The sequence below is a fragment of the Aptenodytes patagonicus genome, chromosome 13 (genome assembly GCF_965638725.1).
Source record: "Aptenodytes patagonicus chromosome 13, bAptPat1.pri.cur, whole genome shotgun sequence".
Taxonomy (NCBI): Eukaryota; Metazoa; Chordata; class Aves; order Sphenisciformes; family Spheniscidae; genus Aptenodytes; species Aptenodytes patagonicus.
Window position 1 is genome coordinate 7598504 of NC_134961.1, and position 16869 is coordinate 7615372.

The following is a 16869-nucleotide window of genomic DNA, read 5'->3' on the forward strand; positions in this document are numbered from 1 at the left end:
CTGATACCAAAGTGCAATGACAACAACTGGTTAAGTCACTATAGGATGAAACAAAACATTTAAATAAATCAATAAATAAGTTTTCAGATAGTTTGAAAGGCTTTCCCTCATGCAGGTCACGAAGCCAGAATAAGGTTTTTGTACTGTTATAATGCAACAATCATCTAAGACGGGCAGCAAAGGAAACAGCCTTGACAAAACAAAGTCAGGCTGTGACATCCAATGCAGACTTAGCATATCCTTTTTTTTTTATACAAAACCCGAGATCCGATCAAGACAACCTTAAAGAGAAACTGAACAATACTAGTTCCACACTTGTTTTAGCTAAGTTAAACATTAATCTACAGTATACATCAAAAGATTCAACTTGACATAAGAGGATTCATCACACCTTAAGTCAAATGTTCAGTAATGCCCAGAGACGATTTCTTGTGCTTGGAAACCAAGATGCTTAAAGGAAAGCTCTTTTGTTGCACAACAGAAGAGAGGTTAGGAGTGGGGAAAGCTTTTCAGTCATTTGCAAAGTCTAAGCGAGAAGAAAAACATGCTCAAATCCTTGAGTATTCTTCCAAAATGTTAACATAATACCACCATACAGGAGTGCTAAACGAGAAGAGCATCAGGTGGATAAGAATGCTTATTTTTAATCAAAAACTTACTTTGAAACAAGATAAAATGCACTGATAGATACAATTCTGGCATTAAAAATTAACATAGTCCTCTTCTGTAATATAAATGGGATTACTACACAAATGGTGAACAAAAAAACAGGATTACTTGACAGAGAACGAAGAATTTCCTTGCCATTCCGGGGGGGGGGGGGGGGTATCAGCTGGCAATGCTGTGGTAATTAAAAATGGTGCAGTTCCCTTGCAGTACACCAGATAGTGCTCAAAGGGCTCTTTAGCCTCTTTCAGCAGGAGGAGGTGTGGTCCAGTTGCTACGTGACCAGAGAGAAACGGCACTACATCAGCTTGAACTGCATACTAAGCTGTAGGCGATGGACACAGAGCCCTCTTAAATTTTCTTTCCTGTACCTAATGCAACACTGTCCTCCTTCCAACAGCTTCCTGTTGCTTCTGTTTACTCACAGTGCAGGACAAAGTTTCTCATTATATTATAGTAACTTCTACTGGGCAGAAAGCTTATTGCAATTATCTGCTTTATTTTCATGCTTGGAGGCAACAAGTGTATGCACAACATTAGCAAAGCGTTAAATAGTTAATTTGTTGTAGCAGCTTGAAATACGGTGTGATGCTTCAACTTTGTACACAATCCTATTGCAATCCCCAGTCTACATGTCTCTGCAAACAGTGTCACAACAGAAAGGTGTTGATGTTGTGCAAGTGGAGAAATGTTCGGTTGGTACCTCTTGCCTACCTCTCCTCTGTATTTTCCATTTTAAACTTACTGCTTTTATTTAAAATCACAGACTGTGCAAACAGAAGCCTGTAAGGCTCCCTGGACATGCCTGAGATGCACCAGGGTATTTTGAGAACCAGAAGAGTCTCTCCCTATTTCTCTCTGGAAAACTCGGTCCCTCTGGTTAGCGCCAGAATTCAAAGTCAGCCTGCACAGCGCAGAAGACTAGTGGAAAACCGGTAGTACCTCTAGAGACTCACCCTATCACTTTTCTTTTCAATATCTAATTGAGCAATCACAAGTAAAAGCAAACACATAAAGGCAGCTTTTTGGAATCATTTATTAAGCATCATTTATTACATGCCTGTGGCTGGACCTTCTTTCCCTGTGACCACAAGAATCAAATCTTCCTCAAAGTTGCCACCAGAAGACTAGTTACAGGCGTCAAACTCAGAAGGCTCTCTTGGTTTAGTCTACTTGCTTGGACTTTCGGTGTCAGTTTTTCATGGGTCTAAACGGACTGCTTCATACACTATGACTTCACTTGAATGAACCGAGACAAAGTAACCTGCAAAACAGACAAGGCTGAAACGTGAATACTCCAAACCCTAATAAAAGTAAGAAAGTGGTGAATGTAGCAAAACATGAGAACTTACTTGGCTGAAAAGGGAAAAATGTAAAGGAGCATACATCAGTCTTATCCTTGAGGTCGCAATGACTGCAGCTGCTATACCATCTCTTAAACTGACGTTTGAAGTGAATCAGGTATGATGCACTGAACTACAGCCAAGATACTGCGTAACTAATTGCAGCATCTTAGAAAACGTCAAAATTTGGGGTAGGTAAACTAAAGAGCTGACAGAACTCAGAACAACACATCCTCTTGTGCTTAACTTATGGGGAAAACATGAGTTTTGTTGGAAAGAAAAATAGCTAAAAATTAAAGCCTATACAGCATTCTGGTCAATAAAATATTAAGAATGTAAAAGACTTGCGTCTGCCACACCTTTTCCCTCCCCATTAATAAAGCCTGGCAATATTTAACTGGAATAGTCTAGCATTGCAACATGTGGGTCATAAATTAACAGAAAAATAACGTGCCAAAACCTCAAATGCAGCAGTCCACTTTTGCTAGCGTCAACAGTTGTCTCCACTAGCATCTAATCAGTAGACAGTATTTGTGCAGAGGAGTAGGCTAACTGTCCAAGGATTGCCAACAGGATCTAACCTCTAGTAATAAAGCTGCGGTACTTTGCAGACTTCTGCTGTGCTTCATAGCATTATCTTTATTTCTGTTTCTTATGAACTGTTTCTGAAATGAGCAAGAGCCACCAGTGAGATACTTAATATATTCTATACACAGATGTGTGCTCTTGTGGTAAGTGGAGTTAGCAGAAAAGCACTGTTGTACTTCTGAACCTTGCTAATGTAAATATTGGAATAAATTAATATTGCTGTCAAGACAATATTGTCATGTATGGTATAATCATAAAAAAGAAGACACCCTTTAATCAACATGCATGGTGTACGACCACTACTCTCATTCTGTCACATGCTGGACAGGCAGGGCATAGGCCAAGAAGCAAGAAATCTACTTCTGCAATGCCTTGAGCACACAGGTAAACCCATCTGGGAAATTCTTTTTATATTTGGTCTCAAAACTAGGTTCTAAGCAGCTGACTTACCTTTGTCAGCTTCAGTTCTTCAATCTTCTTCCAGTAACAGGTTTTGTTTTTTCAAATGCTCAAAGTAATAGGTCTGCAATACTGGGCAACAATGCTTGTTGTGATGTGATCTAGAACACTGGTTCTGCAAGTCCACCCACGCAGGTGAGATGAAAAAACCAAAACAAGATAAGGAAATTCCACTTCCCTGTGAAATGCAACTGTACAGCTGTTAAAGGTGGGGAAGCGAGGGAAATGAGAGGACCACACATGAATACAAAATACAGAAAAACCAATCAGGCGCCTATCTTGCTCTCCTGGAAGAGGTTCTGTTTGTCTCTAAAACTAGGCTTCGTGCTGGGATAGGAAAGACAGCAGACAAACCAGTCTGAACAAATATTACCACACAGAAACTGTGATTTATTTGAATGAAGGTTCTGGAAGTAAGAACATAGGTCACTATATAACGCAACTTTGTGAGACAATCAGGAAATCATTCAGATGCACTAAAGCACAGCCAGCTTGAGATCCTTTTTACGTTAAACACAGGTTGGCAACACCTTAGAGCAATTTTTTGTCCCCTACCCCCAGCCCTCCCAGTTCCCCATCTGGTGTTGATGTTTCCCTGAAGCTCCATCAGACAGTATCAGAAGTCAGTGCAAGCTGAGGAAGTGCTCACTGAAATATTTAAAGAGAGTTCAACATAACCCTTGGAAACAGTGTAGCATAGCAATGAAGATTTCTAGAACATTTTTAGGTTTTCATCCTATGTTCATCAACGGGAATTGCAACATCATTTAAGAGCATCTTTCTGAAAATGTATTTCAAGGGAGAACTGCCCTACTTCTTAGCACCTAAAACTAAAACCAAATTCTATCTCAGCTCTCAAGTTTCAGGTGCAGACCATACCATGCGTTACCAGAATGTATCTGTTACAAACACCGGCCCCAGCCAGGCCAATACACTACTGTTCCACTTGCGTGCCAGAAGCAGCGTAGTTTTGCTGATGGGGTTAGTGACAGCAATTATTCTCAAAAGATAATCCCTTTTGAAAGAAAAAAAAAATCTACTCATTTCAGAAAGCAACAGTATGCAGATACATGAAATTACAAGTCTACACAGGAAAAAGCATGACATGCTGTGACACTAGTGATCATGTAAGTTACCAAAAAAAAGAACCATGCAGTTTTGGTGAATTTATTCCACACCACTTCAGCTGAAGCATCCTTTCTCAGTGGCTGCATGAAACCCGCATGTAACTGCAGAAGCAGAAATACTGAGTCGAATGTATTAGAAAAGGTTTTTTCAGAGGTTTTTACAGAATTTTTTTTTTTTTTTTTAAACAAACTTAACAATGACACACTCAGGTATTAAATTATTTTGACAACAGTTTAAGAAAAAGCTACATAAACTTTTTGGCAGCGAAGTTAAATGAAAAAATTTCAACCACCTGATCTTAAAAACTAACTTAACAATTCAACATCTCTACCAGCAGCAAAACACACAGCATGCAATCTACCATGAAAGAAAAAAATAATCGGGTGGGGGGGGAAATGTGTTTGAGCACAATCTGAGTTTCCAAAGATGTATAAGTTGTATTCTTTAAATTCAAACAGTTTCATAGCTTTGCTTTAGAATTTATAAAGAATGAATTTCTTTTCCTTTGTTTATTCCTAAAGGGTACAAGGAGTTTGACCACATTGTTCATATTTTAATAGGAAAATTTTGACATAAAATTCTCAGAAGTTATCTTATCTTGAAATTCACCTGAGTTCTGCCAACGACATCTTGTACTTTTTCCACCACTTCTAAGACACAAGGCAAAAGCATGAATTTAGTCCTTCAGTAATAAGCCACCACATTTAGGTATTATGCCTTTATATTGCAGAAAGGTATCAAGACAGAAACTGGGGGTTTTGTTTGGCTGATTTTTAAACACTGCAAAAATAATATTAAAAAAAATAACACAGACCCCAAACAGCTTTGATGAAGAACACAGAAGGATGGAAAACATTTATGTGACCTGGTGCACGGCTGAAACACCTGTCAGCGACTACACTGCAATGCTTTGCTAGGAGGAAGCCTGCAGCAACGAGGAGGGCTTTGCTATGGGCTTTGGTTCCAGTGCCTGTTAAAGGAGCATATACAGAATGGAAGTGTATGAAATGTTTGGGAATTTCCCAACCCCCTTTCACATATATTTCAAGAGTTAATAAAAATGCCCACACAATATTCTGTTGGTTTTTAGGCCACATCAGCAGCGCCACTTCAGGAAGATGTAGTGAGCTTGAGAAAAGAATTTAAGCAAAAAAGTTCTGCCAGTACAAACTTTGAAACATCTACAAAATTCAGAGTATGGTCAAAACCTACTAAAAATAACCCTGAAATGAATATGCTCTGCCTAGAAGCAAGTTAAAGGCTATATCCGCAGAGCGATGATTTCACAGCAAGTTACATACTTGCACACAATTTGCTGTTCAAGTGGAATGAAGGCGGTCTCTCATGACCCCAGGTCTAAGACCATACAGTCAGCAACAGCACTGCAGGAGAACTTTCAACTTTGTGGTGAGCCTCTTAGACAGTCATAGGTGGACTTGCAGTCTTACTGCTGGCGAGAGGACACTTCAACAGACACTGACATTAAACCCTGAACAGAGTTCCTTCAATAAGTCAATAGTCATCTTTGTCAGATGTTAAGGTTTTTTTATGATACACTTTTAACACACACACCCCCACCCCCCCCCAAAAAAAAATTAAGTTAATAGTCAGCCTGCCAAATACCTACAATAGGAGTAAGCTACTGCAGTGCTGGTTAACGTAGCTTATGTTCAAGAAAAAGCCTGCACAACAGCAAAATATTCTGTCAATCCGAAAGGATTTCCAAAAAGGGTAAAAATTTAGGGGATACAAAACACAGAAGAAACTTTATAAAAGAAAATGCATAAGGCTACAATAATATGAACGACTCAAGATGCTGAGCACTTACAAACTGCTGAGTTGCAAGCAAGACGATAGACATTTGCAAGAGGCTAAGCTTGAAAACACTGTGCATCCCTACACCGAACCTTTCTCAGTTTTATACAATCATCAAGCTACTGAAAAACCCTCGCTAAGCAGAAAAGGTACTAGGAAGGGAAAAGGGATACGTGGCTTTGGAAGACTAGACTAAAACAATTCAGTTAAATGAAAAAGATGTGGCGAGATCCAAATACATCAAAATAATGAACAAACCACAAAAATGTTCTAGGAGCTCCCGTAACACGAGCAAACCCAGTAACATTAAAGAACACCACGAAGATGATGAGACCACCCCCTTCAAGCAGTGCTGAACAGCAAGATCAGGGACACTAAGGCTGCAGCTTCAGGCTTCTTGCTATTGCATCTCCCCATTGCCCTCACCCTCTCTCATCTAGCAGGCTTATCAGCTCGACTTCCCGCTGACACCGCCTTCCCAAGTCACCATGGGCTCTTCCTCACCAAACGCATCCTGCTCTGTCCTGCAGCTGATCAGCACAAGGAGGTTACAAACTAGACTGCTTATTACCACCCTTTTCCTCGGTACTTAAGGATCCCCAGCAGGTAAGTTGGGACAACTGCTTGAGTAAGTGCTCTCCAAACTGATTCATTGATTCAGACTGGTTAATCAGAGAATCTTTTTTAAACAGAGTATTTTTGACAGAAACAGTTAGCAAGGGATTACGTGACAGATCAAAGAAATTACAATGAACACTCAGGGCAATAATCTTTCCTCTTTGGGTTACTGCTGAACCAGGTGAAAACGTGCTGAAGTTCCCCTGTGTTTATTTTTCTGACTTGGCTCCTTTTCTCCAGTTATTCAAGGTTGCCAGGTTAGTCTGCTCATTTTGAACCACTGTAAATCCCTTCCGAAACAAACCACCTTTCTTGAGCTATACCACTACCACCGCCCACCCACTCTCCCAGCCCCCTCAAGCTATTCAATCACCAAGGGGCACAACCTGGAGAACTTCACTCACTCTTCTGCTCCACCTGACTTTTAAGTGAAGCCTTTTAAGTCACAAGTCAGAAGAGAGTTCTAGAGCAGTATTTCTTAACTTATAAAGAGAGATTTGTGATACATGTTTTCAATTTTTCTATATAGGTTATATTCTATATATTAATGTAAATATTTTCCTGTATTACGTTGTTCCATTATCTAAAAAATACCTATTAAATATCATATATGTGTGTGCATCAAGATTCATAGGCCATGTTGAATCCTGCAGTTTTGGGAGGTTGGGAGGATGACAGAGTACATTGTATTTAGATAACATTGTTATACAAATTTGGATTTCTTTTTCCTGTTTTAATTACAAACAAATATTTTCATTTGGCACTGACAGGACTCAAATAAAGGGCCAGCCCCTTCCATACTGAAGCCCTAATAGACACACACGTGCACTCCGGTGCAGTTGGAGGACACATTCTTTAGTTTAAATATCTGACCTGCACACACACCATTTGAGGGAACCGTAAGTTAAGTCCATTCTCCGGAGTACGGAGATTAGAACAGAAAGTAAATCTATCTGTATTTATTGCCACTGCTTACCCTATCCAAACACACAAGAGGAATGAGGTGGGTTGGTTTCCTTACACATACTGACCTAATGTTGGCATGCTTCCCCCCCACCCCAACCCTTCTGGGAAACTCTAACATAAGAACGAAGGTGCATAAGAAAACTAATTCAAAACATGGAAGACACTGAAAACAGAACCAGTCAGTATAAGACTATGAAAAAGAACAACTGTTAACAGAGAGAAAATAAATTGTAGGACTATTTTAGATACACTGCATTATGCACTGCACCATAAACTGCAAGTTTACCCACCCCCTACACAGACAGAAAGGCAATTACATCAGAAAAGGCTTTCTGGAAGGAAAAAAAAAAAGTATCTTAGGAAAAAGAAATATTTGCATTCTAAATGAAAACCCATCTTTAACCTTCCAATTTCTGGCAAAAGGATTCTGGATCACTGCATTTTTTCCATTGCTATTGAAATAACAGATTGCTCAACAGAAAAAAAGTTTGCTTATGTGTACAAAAGGAAATTGTCCTTGAGTTTGTTTCCAGCTGAAAATCCTGGAGTCCAGCTACAAAAGATGGTACACTGGAGGAAAGAAGTATATGCCACAAATGGCACATGTACAGCAAAATCATTAACTGTTGAAAGAAAACCAGGATATAGTAAGTATTCCTCCTTGTATGTATCACCAGCGCCAGAAGACAAAGACTATTTAGCTGGATCAATCACCCAAACCCAGGGAGTTCTCAGTTTCGGTATATCACTGCTGTACAGAGTAAATGGAATTCATCCTCGTTACTGATCTCTTCACCTATTAACACAACTTTACCCAGAGGCAAAGATGGGTTGGTCGGTCCATTTAAAGAAATTCACCAGACACATCTGCTCTATAGCTGAGTAACTGACAACTCAAAAAAAAAAAAAAGAACAGGAAATATATCCCATGCACCGAATGCAAGTTGTGACTTTAACTAGATGCTCTGCCATTTACTTATTTTTCTTAAGGTACTCATTACTGGCCAAGGGTGGTTTTGCTTTTTGAAAAGAGAGTCAATTCCCCACCTTTCAGATTACCAAGTAGTTAAAAAAAACAAAACAACATGTGAGTTCATATTTCCCAGTTTTGCTGTCTGTAAGAAAAATCTCACGTTAAGTGTTAGGACTTAAACGCAACACTTAAACGCATGCTCAAGTACTTCATTCAGGTTCACATGACAACTCAAAGTCTTTTTTTTTTCTCAGTAATTTCTGGCATATTTGTGTGCAGCTGGGCAGTTTTGGAGCGACTTCAACATTCACAAGAGACTTTCCAGATCTACCCTTTTTTGTGTTGTGTTAGGATTGCCATTCAAAAAGTAATTGTTTTTACTCTTTCTCTCCCTTAAAATATCCAAAAAACCATACAAAGTTACCAATAGGTAACAGTCTACCTACATTAAATCGTCAGGATATATGCATGGCGATGTCTGTCTGTTCGGCAGTAGAGATGAACATGTTTTCTAGCTTGTCTCCGAGGATGATCTAGTTCATCCACACCACAATGTAAAAACAACAGCACTGGTTCTGTACGGGCAAGGTTAAGTAGCCCAGACCAAGTAAATGTGGTTACATTCTGTATGCAGCCAGATTTAGTGCCTCTGCACTGCATTCCCCAGTACTTCTTGGAAGGCTCATTACCTCGGGCACCGCGCCATGTGAACATGTTCATACTGTTTACAGACCCACGCTGACACTGCGCACATTCATGCTGCTCTGAGCCTAAGCTGCATTTGCATTGACTTAGTGTGGATCGAGACAGCAATAATGTTTTTCCAGCATTTAGTCTGTCCCCTCCCCTCTTAGTTAACGGGGAATTGATTGGATTCACTATTTTTATTCAATAGCTTCAGTGACATCACATAATATATACTTACAGAAGGGACAAACTACATCAAGATAGTGCAAACGTAATTGGAAGACAGAACAATAATTCAAGAGCAACTTGTTAAATGGGAGAAACTATCTGAAATCAATTAAATTCAATAAAAACAATTATGAAGTAGGAAACAAGAAAAATTAAGTGGAAACACGAAGTAAGGAGCAATGGCTGTAGCAACTCAACCTAAATGACTTAATACTGTGCTGTAGTTCTGAGACAAACAGCATTTTGAAACTTAACAGGAATATGAGAAGGCCTGGAAGGTAATTATTCTGCCCTGGTGACAGGAAAACCTCAGCTGGATGATGTCTGGAATTGAGCACCCATTTTAAGAGAGATCTGTGCAAACTGGGGAGAGGTCAAGAACATGAGTGAAAATTTGCATGAAATTAATATTTGAGACTGGAGAAACAACTGAAGAACCCACTGGTTGAGTTAATTAATTAAAAAAGATAGTGCTGATGGAGGAAAAGCCAGGCTGACAATTTTCAAGTATGTTACAGGCCACTGCAAAGAGGACTGTAATTAACTCTTGTGGCCTACCAAAGCTATAATAAAAAAAAAAAGACAGCTCACAAGAAGTGAAATTTAATTAGGTATTAAAAATAATTGTCTCACAGTCACAAAACATTGCAACAAGGGAGTTTGGGACTCCCAGTTGTTGGAGTAGTTCCAAAAGCAACTCTGTCAGCCACCAGGAATGGCCCAGTACATTGACCCTGACTCAGAAGAGGTGTGTAACGCCCCCTCCACTTTTTCATCCCATGACTGTTCACACATCCAGATTAATATTACAGCCTGATACAAACCCACAGGAACCAGCTTTGACAGGGAAGAGGAAGGTGAGGGCATTTTCACGTGACAGCTAAGCCCATCTAACAGCTCACTGATGCCAAAAGGGATGTTCCCCTTGCACTGAGCTGGCATCTGCTTAACTCCACGGTGAAATGGTTCACCTTGCCCGTCTGACAGAAAAAGTAGTCTCACCTTGAGGGAATGAACTCATCACTTGCAAACAGTGATGAGTGTTTGACCTGTTTGAGCAGGTTCACACAGCTCACTGTGGGTCAGGACAAAAGGCCAGTGCCAGAATGAGGGAGGGATGCAGGAACTGTCGGCCTCTCTCAGAGACAGCCAGCCCTCGTATCCCCTCTACTGTTAACAAACTTCCAGCGCAGAGAGTTGTCTAAAAGCCACGGGCTGGGTAGACAAAACAGCCATAGCTCCAATGCCTGTATCCCTATTCCTACCACATGGCTCTGGAAACCAAAATTCACTGCCCTGCTGCCAATCAGGAAGGGATGGAGAACAGGTTAACAGCTGCTGCTAGGATCAGGGCTGCTAACCATCCTCAATGTCATTTTTAGACTACATAGGTATTCTGCGTATGAGCTTTTGCATTTGTGGCTCAATGCATCATTCATCCACTTTAGTAATGCAAAAAAAGTCACAAGATAATGCAATGAGATCACCTGGATCTGGTATTTCAGCTCATTTCCTTTGTGTCATACCTGCTAGTGTGTGTCAAGAAAAAAAATTAAGTTTGCAGCTATCAGCAGTGCTATAAATCAATTCTGGAGGAGCTCTGCAGTGTCCCTGTATCATGCTGTACCTTCAAGTAAAAGCAATCACATAACATTTAAACAACACTGGACTAAAGGCTCAGCATAGGAGATACATGTTTGTAGCTTATTTAAAGAAAGAATTTCTAGTAATGATATAGAAATAATCAGCAACAAATGGAGATGAGATTCAAGAAAGGTCACCTGTAACTTTGCCAGATTTGGGAGAAAAGTGCACATCTCTAAGCAATGACTACCAAAGAAGGCTTTACTATAGATTCTTCCTCAGAGCAACAGATCGGCCTTTCCACACATGCTTTTCAGACATGCATTGTTGGAAGAACTTATGGGCAAGTGACATCCTTAGAGCAAACGGATCAAACAAGTTACAAAGAGTATGTCAAACACAAAAAGTGTAGCATTTTATATTATTATTGCACAGATGAAACAAAACCCCCAAGCCAGACAATGATTCCCAAGTGTACACAGTGTGCCACACACAGAAAGTACTCTTTATACTATACTTGGACTAGGTACATCTTTGAACCAATTCACAAACTAATGATGCCAAAACATGAACTGTTTCACAGCCCAGAGGAGTTTCCATTCTTTGCCTTAGGGCACACTCCCTATGATTTCATTTACCTTTACATACTTTGTGAGTTCAGCGGCGTGCAAGCACTGTGTGCCCCTGATTCTCCAGAAGAGTACTGACCAATTACACTTATTTTTATTTCTGTTTCTCCAGGCTTAAAGCACTTCAAAAAAGGCAAGCGATTTCTTTTTAACGGTGCGGGCATGGTAAGGCAGGCTGTGAGATTACAGCCTTTCATTTACTTTGCAGTAACTGTATGCTTAGGTTAAGACCAAGCACACTGATGAGGTAGGAGCATTTGATGTTCTTTAAGTTCTCATCCTTCTGATTTGATGGTAATTTGCTCATGCGTGCACACCCTCGGCCTGGTAAAATGAGTCAGCATTCCTAAAATATCTGGCAATACAAACAAACAAACAAACCTCTTAAGGTTCATTTTTCATATAGCCCGTGTAAACAGAGAAGCTGTTTCAAGCAAGACAAGGGACTGCAAGTAATTTTTTCCCTATGAATTTAAATTAAGAAACATGCTTCCAAAACAAAACGAGTGTTTTTGACCAAACCACTGAAAAATGCATTGAATCCTCCACTAAAGTCACAGGAAACATAGCTGTAGAAGATCTTGAGAAGTCACCTGGTCTAGCCCTCTACCTCAAAGCAGAATTAACACTACCTATATTATTCCTGACAAATGTTTTCCTGAATTGTTCTTAAAACTCTCCAGTGATGAGATCCTGCAATATCCCCTGATATACTCGTATTCTGAAGTGTTCCAGTGTCATCTCAGTAAATAAATTAAGACAGAGTTTAAGAACTGCAACAACATTAATATGGAAGATACACATTCTCTATGAAATCTACAGATAAGCTCCTCTACTAGTAGTATTAGAGCTTCTGAATTAGAACAATTTTTTTTTAATATTTCAAACAGCAATAGCTTTACAAAAGCTCCTAAAATGAGGGAGGAGACAACTTGTCCAAGATACTGCAGTATCACTGGTTTTCTCCACCAGAAATTTCTGTGCACCTGAGTGGGTATGGCATGAGCCATTTTATTTCCCCATATGCTTCCCCACAAGGAGGAAGAGATAACAGCTAGACAGAAGCCTTCTGTAGGCCAAATCTAGCCAACATGTCCCCAAATTGATCACAATCACAGTAAAAAGGAACAGATCAGAATACAAGTAAAAATATTTACTCTAAAGGGAAGTATTTTGCTGTCTTGTAGCTGCAGAGCATGACAACAATCCTGACACAAGCACACACAGTTTCATGTGACAAGTCCACAAGGGTTGGGTTTTTATCTAGGTAGGATAAAAAAAAAAATATTCCAGGAGCAATTTCTCCTGGCCAGGATGTGAAGTTGAATTGCTCTTCCTGTTAAAGCAATGACTGTCTTGTATTATAAGTGTAAGGAATAACCCGAATTTAAAAAAAAAGTTCAGGAAAGGCCTTTTCATAAACTAAGGTGACAGTTATATCCACGCTTAAAAACTGATTTTAAAATATGTATGTGTAATAGGCATGCACATGAATTTATTGTCTCCCATAGCCAAGCTTAAGTTTAAAATAAACGTGGGGCAGGAGAGGAAAGGGGAGCTAAAGCCAAGGATCTCTGCAATATGCAAGATTAGTTTTCAATCTTTTGGTAAGTCACCTAGCAGGAAGAGGACCCATGAACACTCTACAAATAAAGGCCTTTTTTTTTTTTTCTTCAAGACTATGGAAAGTCAGTTTTTATATCCATAATTTCTTATCTTCAGCATTTTTACTGACCATCTGCATCACAAAATTGTTTTTCTCTCTCAGGTGTCTCAAGAAGAAATCAGTGCACCATGTTCTCAAAAACAAAAAGCTATACAGCATGTAATCATCCATGGGAATCATCTCTCTCTATTTGATTCTCTCAGCTGAAATGAGTAAGATTGAAAAAGACATTAAGTTCTGCAGCAGAACTTGTACCAAACTTCTCTGTATTCCTATCTTGGCATATCAAGACCAACTGAACAAATTTTGTTGTGCTTCAACCGGATCCAATCTCTGTCAGGATCTCTTAGCAGTGAGTGAACACATTGGGGAATGCATACATACAATCTGGATCTCAAATTTTCAGAACACGCAACAGAAGAAAACATCTTTCATATACGGCACTGGAAATAATCACATAATGCTTTGACACTTAGTAATAGATTTGATTATCTGATCCCTGTAACACACAAAGATCAATCGGCTGGAGGAGAAAGATGAAACACGGATGCACCCCAAGCACACGTCACATCAAGAGCTAGAGAAACAAAAAGGCGCCTATTTCTGCACAGCAGAAAACATGACGTGAAATGCCGCATATAGGTGTATGCATTGCACAAAATCCCTTAGCTTAACAATGAAGCCAGACCCCTTACAACTGTGGTGCTCATTGTACACTCAGATATACAGGGCTGAATGAATTTAAAGGAGTTGAATAAGGCATGGAGACGCTCCTAAAGCAACCACTTAACCGAAATAGGAGCTGCCCTGTCTCACACACCCTACAAAGCAAAGTTCAAGACATTAAAGTCCCATGAACCAGACCATGACAATAATGATTAATCTGATAATTGCAGGAAGGCCAAGGAGAACAGACAGAAGACACCCAACGTCAAAAAAAGAACAGTACTAGGCAAAGAACAGGAACTGTGTTTGTCAAAACAACTGAATGATCAATACGGAGCATTAAGACAACTAGCCTTTAAAAGCCAGTTAAGTTGTAGACCCTTCAAGGTATTTTTATATGGCAACTCGATGGCAAAGAAAAAAAGCCTTTATACAAAATAAAATACTTCAAAAGGTGGCACAGAATAAAATATTCTCTTTGCCCTCCCCCAAAGCAGCCAAACTTAAAAGCTCAGTGAGATCTTGCATGATCTGCACAGAAGCATAAGACTTACAGTGAGAATCCTGTGCAGATGGCATCTTTAAAGAACAAGAGGTACTCCCACTAAACTGACAAAATAAAATTCACACCCGCAGCCGTCCTTTCCCCCCAATATCACACCATATGCTGCCTACAAGTTTTTGCCCTTCCTCAAAACAGATTTCACAAATTAATAACTTAAGGAGTAGGCTAACTGCCAATGAAATTAAATGCATCCAAATATATTAATATGCGCAAATTATTGTTGATGAATTGGCACAGAGCTATTCCAACAATCCACAACACACAAACCATGCCACATGCTGTTTATGCATATTCCTAGTTTCAGCATATACTGTATCTACCTTCTGTCCACACAAAGCCCAACTCTAGAAGCAGATATGAAAGAGCAGAATGGAAGGTCATAGTAAATATAATCCAAAAGCGATCCACAAAAGAACAAAACTGAGATGGAGATTACTGGCCTTGCTGAAAATGCCACGCTCTCTGTAATGACACGGAGTTAATCAGGTTAAAATACAGTGGTAAATCAAAGTTAGTTTGTTTGGGTTGGGTTTTTCTAATAATAAGAAAAAGAACCTTCTCATGCTAAGGGTGCGTCTCTGCTCACGACAAGACGACAGGCACACGTTAAGACTGTAATCAGTGTAGCTACATGGGCTAATTCTGAACTTCCTTATGTGGCTCTTAATTTAGAGATTATGAAAGTATCTTTGCATTGACTGCACCACTGCACAGTGAAAATATACCCTCCATTTCAAGAAAGGCTTTGGTTTTTAGAGCATCGCTGCACGATATTGACAGAAAGAGCAATAGTCTGTAGCTTGGCGTATTGTGGTCAAGAGAACAAGAGACGTACCTGTTGACCTTAGGGTTTGCTGCCGAAGAAGGGTAAGGTCTGCTGTTTGTTCTGACAGACACAGAAAGCCAAGCACTTTTAGCACATCTGTTTTTCTGTAAGCATCCACTGTTTTGATTTTTTTTTTAAAGCCAGTTAAACACTACTTTAAAGAAATGCCCTGATAAATTTTCTTTAATTTTAAACAAACAAAAAAACCTTTATCTAAATAAAGGTATCTTGCTCAGAGGGTCAGAATCAAATTCTGGCTATATATTGCTGTTGGGTTTTTCTTGATAAGAAACCTCCCATTACCATAAAAACCCGATCAAGCAGATGATGACAAGTGACTAACATTTACTGCATTTTTCATGTTAAAAGCCTAGTGTTTTGACTGCATATTGAAGTTATATAATGACCTAGTGAAGAAAGCACGGCACAGGAAAAAAAATTAACTACCATTAGAAAGAGATAGGTAAGACAAATAGTTGAGTCAGCAAAAATTTTACACTTGAAAGTTGAATCAGCATCCAGGAGGGGGGGGGTGGGGGGGAAAGGCTTTTTTGTGCTGCTACCTAGCTGGATCCAAATGATGAAGTTTCACTTGAAGAAGTGCAGAACACAATTTTAGAAAAGTCAAATTGAAACTGTCTGTAAACTAAAAATGATGTGTATGGATCAGTAACAACCATGGATCCACTTTAAAGAAGTCCAGAGGAGGAAAATCAGGTTTGAGTTAGAAGTTTGGAACACGATCCAAGCCCTGGATTAAGAACCCTGTCTTCTAAGGAATTTCACATTGTGCACAAACTCAGTGTGTCTTCCTTTGTCTCAAATCCCCAAGAGCCACCTAGAGTTACAAAATTAAAGTATTTTCCATGCAAGTAATATGAATGGCAATTTTCCAAGACAGGATAACAGAAAAATTCAACCCCAACTGCAACCTGCTTATTTCACATACAAGTAGTTTTAACTTCGTACAGTCTGCAGGGGTTGTATTTGAGGTAAATACCCCTGAGGATTAGAATTCCGGCTTTACAAACTTGGATGCTTATGTCAACATTTCTTCATTTGCAATATTTTATATTATTGCAGCTACGCACATGCCTATACATCGGTGTCTCTCTCTGCTCTTATTTCCCCACTAATAAAACATGCAAACCAAGCTTTACAGGGAAGGAAAAAAGTCAAACCATTCACAATTTTTTTATATATATATATATTTTTTTTTAAAGAATCCTAAAACTTGTCTGAAAACCCACTACTCCTCAGACAGCAAATATACTCAAAGGTTCTACTCAGCTTGCTATTCTGTTTTAAACTAAACTGCTCCCACATAAAGCCATGCAAATTAAAACCTTCAAGCAGAACCCTGAACCTAAGAATGTCCTCCAGAACACATTTAGCGCATCACTACAAAAAAGCTGGTTCCAATGCCAACCCACCACCAAGCTCAAGGTAATTCCTCCTCAAA

The 16869-nt window shown here is 39.4% G+C and overlaps 1 protein-coding gene across 4 annotated transcripts in view; it reads right to left on the reverse strand.

Moving 5' to 3' along the window:
- The window catches only part of USP22 (ubiquitin specific peptidase 22), a 113779-nt gene that overhangs the window by 28378 nt on the left and 68532 nt on the right, over positions 1 to 16869 (reverse strand). The window lies entirely within an intron of this gene.